This window comes from Dreissena polymorpha, chromosome 5, assembly GCF_020536995.1.
Source record: "Dreissena polymorpha isolate Duluth1 chromosome 5, UMN_Dpol_1.0, whole genome shotgun sequence".
NCBI lineage: Eukaryota > Metazoa > Mollusca > Bivalvia > Myida > Dreissenidae > Dreissena > Dreissena polymorpha.
The window spans coordinates 21,405,008-21,413,383 of record NC_068359.1 but is presented as its reverse complement, the minus strand read 5'-3'; the positions used below and the strand labels follow the sequence as shown (position 1 = coordinate 21,413,383).

General features: G+C 33.8%; 1 protein-coding gene across 1 annotated transcript in view; it reads left to right on the top strand.

Moving 5' to 3' along the window:
- The window catches only part of LOC127831778 (uncharacterized), a 210,853-nt gene that overhangs the window by 164,423 nt on the left and 38,054 nt on the right, over positions 1-8,376 (top strand). The gene's annotated exons all lie outside the window — the stretch shown is intronic.

The window sequence follows — 8,376 nt, the reverse complement described above, 5'->3', positions numbered from 1 at the left end:
TTCGCTGAAATATAACGATATAAAACAAATAAACAAACAAAAAGAACTAAAACATGTTAACTTTGACTGAATACATTTGATTTTATCAAAATACTATTAGATAAATTAAGGGCAGCCAATATACATGAATAATGTAAGTGTCATGCTTTGAAGAAATTCATGCATAACAAACAAACGATGTCAATATAAGTCACAAATCAACGAACAATGAGCGAATTTGTTTCTTTTAAAACGTTTTAGGTCCATGAGCATCAGCGAATGCATTTTATGAACGACCTTATGCAGAATAGTTAATCTCGTACAACGTTGGGGACCTATGAATTCACTAACATAAAAGTGTAGTTATACATGTAAGACGAAACAGAGTGTGCGAGTTGTAAAATATTTCGAAGTTTGTTATTTCAAAGATGAAAACGAGACAAACATGATTCGCCTATTGCTGATTAATAACGACGCTTTAAAGGCAGATAACTAGCCTTGTAAATTCAGTACGCGAGGTAGAGTAGCATCCCTTACTAAGACGATATTGTATTATAAATAAGTTAAAGGGACCGTCAACAACAAACGACGAAAAAAAAATCAGAAAAAGAAAAAAAAAATCAAGGAGTATGAAAGAGACAAAAAAAAATAATCAAGGAGTTTCCTGACAGGAATTCAATTTACTGGCAGGGTATCTTTGATTATGTTTAGTGCGTCACTGAATTATAAATGGAATGTCCAATCATGAGAAGAACATCAGCAATGTCCTCTGTAAAGAAGGAAGTATTTTTTTATAATTTCATTTACAGATTAATAATTTCGAATGTACAGTACAGTATGGTTTTAGAAGTATTAACAAAGGTCTCTGTAACTTGTATTCACTTGTCGCATTTCTAGATAATTTTATAACAATCAACATCATGTTGTACCATCTTTATATTGATACTTGTGTGCCAAATATTTGAAAAACAACAACAGATTTTTACTCATAAATTCATTTCAAATGAGAATCTTTTTTTCTGTGATAAATTAACATTTTCCATGAATGCTTCATTTCATTTGAGACAATTGGCATTTGCAATTATCATAAAGTATGCTACTACACATGTATATTTTTGTTCATTATTTAAAAAATACATGCATTGGTAAAATATATGGTAGCGTATGTACCAGTTGTGATTTGTTTTAAATACTAAATTTGAGAAATTGGGATCTATTCTGGGTCATTGTTATGGGGTCATTGGTATGACAAGCGGGCACTTTCCGTAAACCTGAATGCTTTACCAACAACATGACTGAAATATTTGTGGAAAAGGTCAGTCACTCATTACTTATACATAATGCCATTCACCAATGGAAACTAATGCATCAATTTAAATTCATGGAACAGTTCTACACATCTGGCTAAATGTACATATGAACAAAACACAGGGAAAAAGCAAACCATTTTTTAATGTTCCTATTTTCAGGAAATTATATTTTACTTGAATCATAGTGTACTGTAGGTTGAATCATGTCATGATTACACAATTTATTCTTGCAAGTTTCTAATACTTATGCTATTACAAAATATGTGTCCATATACTTGAAATTAAATTTCTATTGAAAATTTTAAAAAATCTGTAAACATTGTGTTATTTAAGTGTTTGTTCACGTGTTTTGGAAAGATACATAATTATGAGAATATGTTAAATCGTTTTTTTTTCAGTTCAATTCTTCAATTGATTTTTTAAAATTGATTTTTGAACACATACACTGCTACCATATTTTCCCGCAAAATGCTTTATTTAGCGCAAAACAAACAACTTCTTTTGAAATTATATTGTCTTACAAGTTATGTTTTTGACAAATAAATTAATGTGAATATTATGCGTAAATATGGTGTTCAAAGTAAAGAAATAAAAAAATGGTATTGTTTAAATTATTTGATTGCAATTGTAGTAAGTGCTCTACACAACACAAACATTGTCTATTTTATATGTTTATTATTTATTTGTACAAGTTAATGCATTTAAAACATTTAAAAAATACATTTACCTATGATATTGAAGACATTATACCTAATTATAATATTTCCGAACAGGAAATGGTATATAATAACTGAATGTTAAAAACAAAGAGAAAATTCACAGCATTGCTGTTCACAATATAAGATACAATAAAGTGGGTTTTGCAATTTTTACAGCGTTATTGTAGTGCTTTAAATGGTATAAATGGACATTACTGTATGTACAAAAACACAGTATAGAGTTTAAAGAAATGTGTTCAAAGATAGTTGAAAATAAAATTGATTGTTGATAGTTTTCTGTCAATCAGTGTGAACAACTATAAAGAAAAAAGGTTCTAAATAACTTCTTATGACATAACAATTTTTATTTGAACATATCAATCAAACTGCATTTAATGTGTCCATATGGTTTGTAGGAAACTAAAAAATAATCTTAAAATTAGTAATTAAATATTTCAGACAGTAAAGATTAACAATGATCTTGATTAAAATTTGACACTTCTTTTTCATGGCAACTGAATTTATAATAATAAAATAAAAGATTTTGAATGTTGATGATAGCATATATAAAACAAAATGAATTGATTTTATATTGTCCCCATGGTATGTGTTGTAAATTTTTTTTGTAAAAAACCTAAAAACTAAGAAAAATGATTGTAAAGCATACAGCAACAACAAAGTTGTGCAATTAATATGACATCAATATTGATTACAGATGAAATCTGAAAAAAAACAAGAGCTGTCAGAGGACAGCGCGCTCGACTATTCAAGTGCTTAACAGTATTACGTAAGCCATCATGGGGTAATTGTTAAATTATTCAGTAAGGTCAATGTAATAATTCAGGTATATTTTCCACAATCTATTTGGGTTGGGTGGGTGGGGGGGGTAAGAGGGGGGATTTAATGTGGGGTGTGGTCATTTATAAGCCGATCTTTCAAAAATAAAAAATTAAAAAAAATAAAAAAATGTTTGGGGGGGGGGGTAGGGGGGTTTAGAGGGGGGTATAATGTGGGGTGTGGTCATTTATTAGATGATATTTCAAAAATAAAAAAAGGAAGAAAAATATATAATTTTTTTTTGGGGGGGGGAGGAGGGGGGAGGGGGGCAGGGATTCTGGGTTGGGGCGTGGGGTATTGTTTGGGTGAAATCCATAGTGATATTCAGGTAAGTGTTGTTTTGTCAAAGTATTAATACAAGCTTATCATAAATAAAGAAGTTATTGAAATTTGACTAAAATTTACTCTTGACCTTGAGAGTCAATGTCATTCAAAGGTCAAGGTCAAATAGAACTTGTTAGGTACAGTACCCTCATGATAGTTAGAAAATATTTGAAGTTTGAAAGCAATAGCTTTGATACTTTAGAAGTCAAGTGGATGTAAGCACAAAATTTAACAAAATATTCAGTTACTAAGACAAAAAAGGGCCAAAATTCTTACACAATTTTTGATACCGTTGTCTGCTCTTGTTTATAGATTGGGGTTATGTTGGTTTAGAAGTTTGCAAAATATGAAAGCAATATGTCAAGGGACATTGAAAATATTTGAGGTGGTACGCAAACTTTAACATAGTTTTATCAATAATATGCATATTCTTAGTGAAAAAATGGCCATAATTCTTACGAAATGCTTGATACAGTTGTCTGCTCTTGTTTATAGGTTGGGGTCATGTTTGTAAAGAAGTATGAAAAATATTAAAGCAATATGTCAAGGGACATAGGAAATATTTTGGGTAGTACGAAAACTTAAAAAAAAAAGAAAAAACTTGTAAACACTGTATAAGTCACATTTCATGCCCAATCGTCATGTAACCTTGTAAACACTCTAGAGGCCACATTTTTTTCCGATCTTCATGAAACATAATCAGAAGATTTGTTCCAATGATATCTCAATGGAGTTGGAAACTGGGTCATGCTGGGTTGAAAACTAGGTCACTAGGTCAAAAAAAGAGAAAAACCTTGTAAACACTGTAGAAGTCACATTTCATGCCCAATCTTCATGTAACTTCATGGGCAGTTTTCCTTATTTGGCTATAGAGAAACCTTGTAAACACCCTAGAAGTCACAATGTTTGCCCAATCATCATGAAAGTTGGTCAAAACATTGGTTTTAATGATATCTCGGACGAGATTGAAAATGGGCTAGATTGGTGAAGAAACATTGCCGCCAGTGGGGTCATTTTTCTCTATATGTGAAAACATGTGAACACACTAGAAGTCACATTTTAGGCCCAATTTTAAATGAAATTTGGTCAGAACATTTGTTTCCTAGATACGAGAGTTGAATAACATGGCTGCCGGGAGGGGGGAGTTTTCTTATATGTATATAGTAAAAAGAGCTTGTGAACACTCGAGAAGTCACATAATTTGCCCAATCATCATGAAACTTGGTTTTATATATATCTCAGATGAGTTCGCGAATGGTCCCGATCGGTCAAGCTTTCCTTATGTGACTAGAGAGAAACCTTGTGATTGAACACTATAGAAGTCACATTTTTTGCCTCATCATCGTGAAACTTAGTCAATACATTGGTTTTATTGATTTCTCGGACAAGTTGGAAAATGGCTCAGATCGGTGATACACACTTTTTAGCTCACCTGATTGCTCAGGTGAGGTTTTAGGATTGGTCTTTGTCCGCCGTCCGTCCGTTCGTCCACATTTGGTTTGTAAACACTCTAGCATTCACATTTCTCAAGCATTCCTTATCAAAGTTGCTGAAAGATCTGATCTCAGTCAATTTTGATAATGAGCAAAATCGCATAATTAATGCCATAATTATTGCCCTTAGATTGTCCAAATTTTCTTTATATTATACAAAATCCTTGTAAACACTCTAGAGGTCACAATTTTGTTTCAAATTTTATGAATCTTAGTCATAATATTTATTTTTGTAAGCAAAGTTTGATGTTTGGTTAGGGGGGGATCAACTCAAAATAAAGGTAACCAAGTCAAATCTTACAAAAACAAAAACACTCCATGCGCCAGAGTTTTGGTTCAATAATGACGAAAATTGACCATGATGTCTGTCTGGACAATATCTAGGTCAAGTTTGACGTTTGGTAAAGATTGAATGAACAGATTCCTCTCAGGAGAGCGAACTAGGGCCATCTTGGCCCTCTTGTTTACAATTTCACTTAGGGAATTGGTCCGTTTAATGTACCCATATATACACAAGGAGAAGGCCTGAAATGTTGAATGTTAATTGAATATTGCACAAAAACTGTTAAGTCTACAGGAATGCTGACCATTTCTGTACTGGGTGATTTCATGCTCATCCCTTTTATGTCTGGTGTTTAATGATCAAATCCAACAAGTTTTTAAAGAAAATAATAATTCAATATTTTTATGCTCCCCAAATTGTTTTTTGCTGGAGCATTTAGTTGCCAGTTTGTTCTTCCTTACTTTCTTACTTCCTTCCTTCCGTCACAATTTTCCGTCACACTTTGGTTTCAGTTTCTCATAGCGACTTCAATATTTGACCGATCTCTTATACATTTGGCATGTAGGTACCTTGCATAGACCTCTACCTTTTGATGAGGTTTGAGGTCACTGGGGTCAAGGTCACTGAGGCTAATAAAAGATTTTATCAAGGTCACACTTTAGTTACAGTTTCTCATAGCGAACATAAGGGGAGCATCCATCGTTTTTAACCATTCTTGTTTACTTCAGTTTAATGGCTATATTCTTCTTCTTGAGACAATCAAATAGAGAGCGGACTGCACAGTCTAATCTGGGATGACACTTTATGCACATGCATTTAACCCCCTTTTCACAGAGCAAAGTCCATATGCAATTAAACCATCTGTTCAACGGATGCAACCCATGAGTATTTTCTAAAAACATCATGATAAACGCTGATTTTCTTTGAGTATTTTTATACCCCCAGATCGAAAGATCGGGGGTATATTGTTTTGGGCCTGTCTGTCTGTCTGTCATTCATTGTGTGTGTCCCAAAACTTTAACCAAGGTTTAAGTTTTGCAATAACTTGTGCATTATTGAAGATAGCAATTTGATATTTGGCATGCATGTGTATCTCATAGAGCTGCACATTTTGAGTGGTGAATGGTCAAGGTCAAGGTCATTCTTCAATGTCAAAGGTCAAATATATGGCTATAAAGCGGCGCAATATGGGGCATTGTGTTTCTGACAAACACATCTCTTGTTAAAATGGGGTTTGCTTGTAAACTTGTCATAACTTGCAAAATAACATATGGACTTAAACGGTTTTCTGAAAATTGTCTTGTGGGCAAGTGGCAAAAATCAAATAGGAGCTAATTCTATAAGGATACACTCAGAATTTTCTAGAGATTAATTGACATACCATAATATTATGCCGTTGATGTTTCAGATTCAATGGTTGTCATTAACTCGGACCAGCTGACCAATCATACAAACGAGCATGTCCAACAAGATAAGAGTACTGTAAGTTGGAACTTACAAAAGCATGGCTACATAACCAGCCCATGTTTAAAAAGTGTTATAGATCTTGAGAATGCATATTGAGTTAGGATCAGACTTGATATCTCCGCATTGCTATTTATAGAATATATCAGCTGAGCTATTTTGAAATCAAGTCATTGCCAGTTATTATCAATTTGGTGTTTCATTCCAACAGTTTCTACTCAGTCGATCATCAATATTTATATTGTGTGTCATTTTAAATAGGTCAAATTTGCCTGGAAAGGCAACGTTTTGACAGTGTCTTTGAGTGTCGAATATTTTTGTTTGCCTTGCTTTGTTATATAGTTCACTGTTCAGGTTGCAACTCGCAATTCTATATAAGCGTCGCGTTCTGAGAAAACTGGGCATAATGCATGTGCGTAAAGTGTAGTCCCAGATTAGCCTGTGCAGTCCGCATAGGCTAATCAGGGACGACACTTCCCGCCTAAACTTGTTTTTCGGTAAGGAGGGTTTTCTTCAAACTAAAAAAAGCGGAAATGGTCGTCCCTGCGGACTACACAGGCTAATCCGGGACAATACTTTACGCACATGCATTATGCCCAGTTTTCTCAGAACGCGACTCATACAATTGCAAGGGTCACAAAACACCATCTCATATAACATTTATTTGATATTTGACTTACTATTGAACGTATTTGCCATGTGAACAAAATAGGATCACTTGTATATATATGTAGAGCTATATGTCCCCCACTGTAAATCCTGGAAACACATGGACAGAGTTCACAAAACTCTGGAACAGGGCCATGTCAAATTCATGTGCATAGTACAAGAAATACATGGACAGTTTGGAACATACATGGACTGGACTTCTATAAATTCGTGGGCCTAGTCCTTTCAAGTCATGGACATTCCTGAAAATGGATAGACAATTTATTGACGGAAATTCACGAGCTGAGTGAATAAGAACATTTCAAGACATAGTCCCAGACATTTATGGACAGAGTCTGGAAAATAATATATAAAAAAAACAAGTTTCCACTGTCTAATTCTGTCTTTAGAACTTTGTTCTAAATTTTCGGAAGAGCAGCTTGGGCCTTAGTTGTAAAATGTTTAAATTGCAGATTTGCACAAATGGCTATGAAGAAAAAAAGAGACGCAGCAGGCGCAAGGACACAAAAGGCATATGTAAGGTAATGAAACAAGGACACTTACATGTATGCATTTATTATATACCCGCAAACAAGGTTGTGAGGTATACTGGAATCACCTTGTCTGTTGATTGGTTGGTTGGTAGGTTTGTCATGCTGCATATTTGTACTTTATGTTGCAAATAAGTCTCTCAGTTGTCTAGATATTGACTAGAAACTTTATAGATATGTCAGTTTAAACCTATTTATTTTAGCTTGATTGCATAATATGCCTATGGCTTATTTCAAGCCCTCTTGAGTCCGTTTTCTGGGACTATTTGTGTCTATGGGGGATATGGAAAGAACGCTCCCACAGTGGGGGTTGAACCCCCGACCCTCAGATCGCCAGTTGGACATCATATCCACTACACCACTGTGACAGATATGCTGTTTATACTATGTAGAAGTGCAAGCACTATTTTTGTGTTTGTTGCAATATTCATTGCAAAGTTAGATTACCATGAACTTAAGCAAATTGTGTATACTTAGACTATTTGTACATTAGTACCAAGTGTCATGAACTGGTTATAATTTTTAGTGTACACATTTTCAATTCTTACATCACTGTTTGTTTGCTTTGTGTCACACTATTTGTTGGAAATATATGTGCCCTTGAACTTAGGCAATTGATTCCCTTAATGACATGCAGCTTTGTCTTTTATTGTCATCAATATGAAGTAGCAAATGACAAAATTTTGAGATTATTTTAAAGGGGCCTTTTCACAGATTTTAGCATGTTTTGAAGTTTGTCATTAAATGCTTTATATTGATAAATCTTAACATTGGATATAAAAAGCTCCA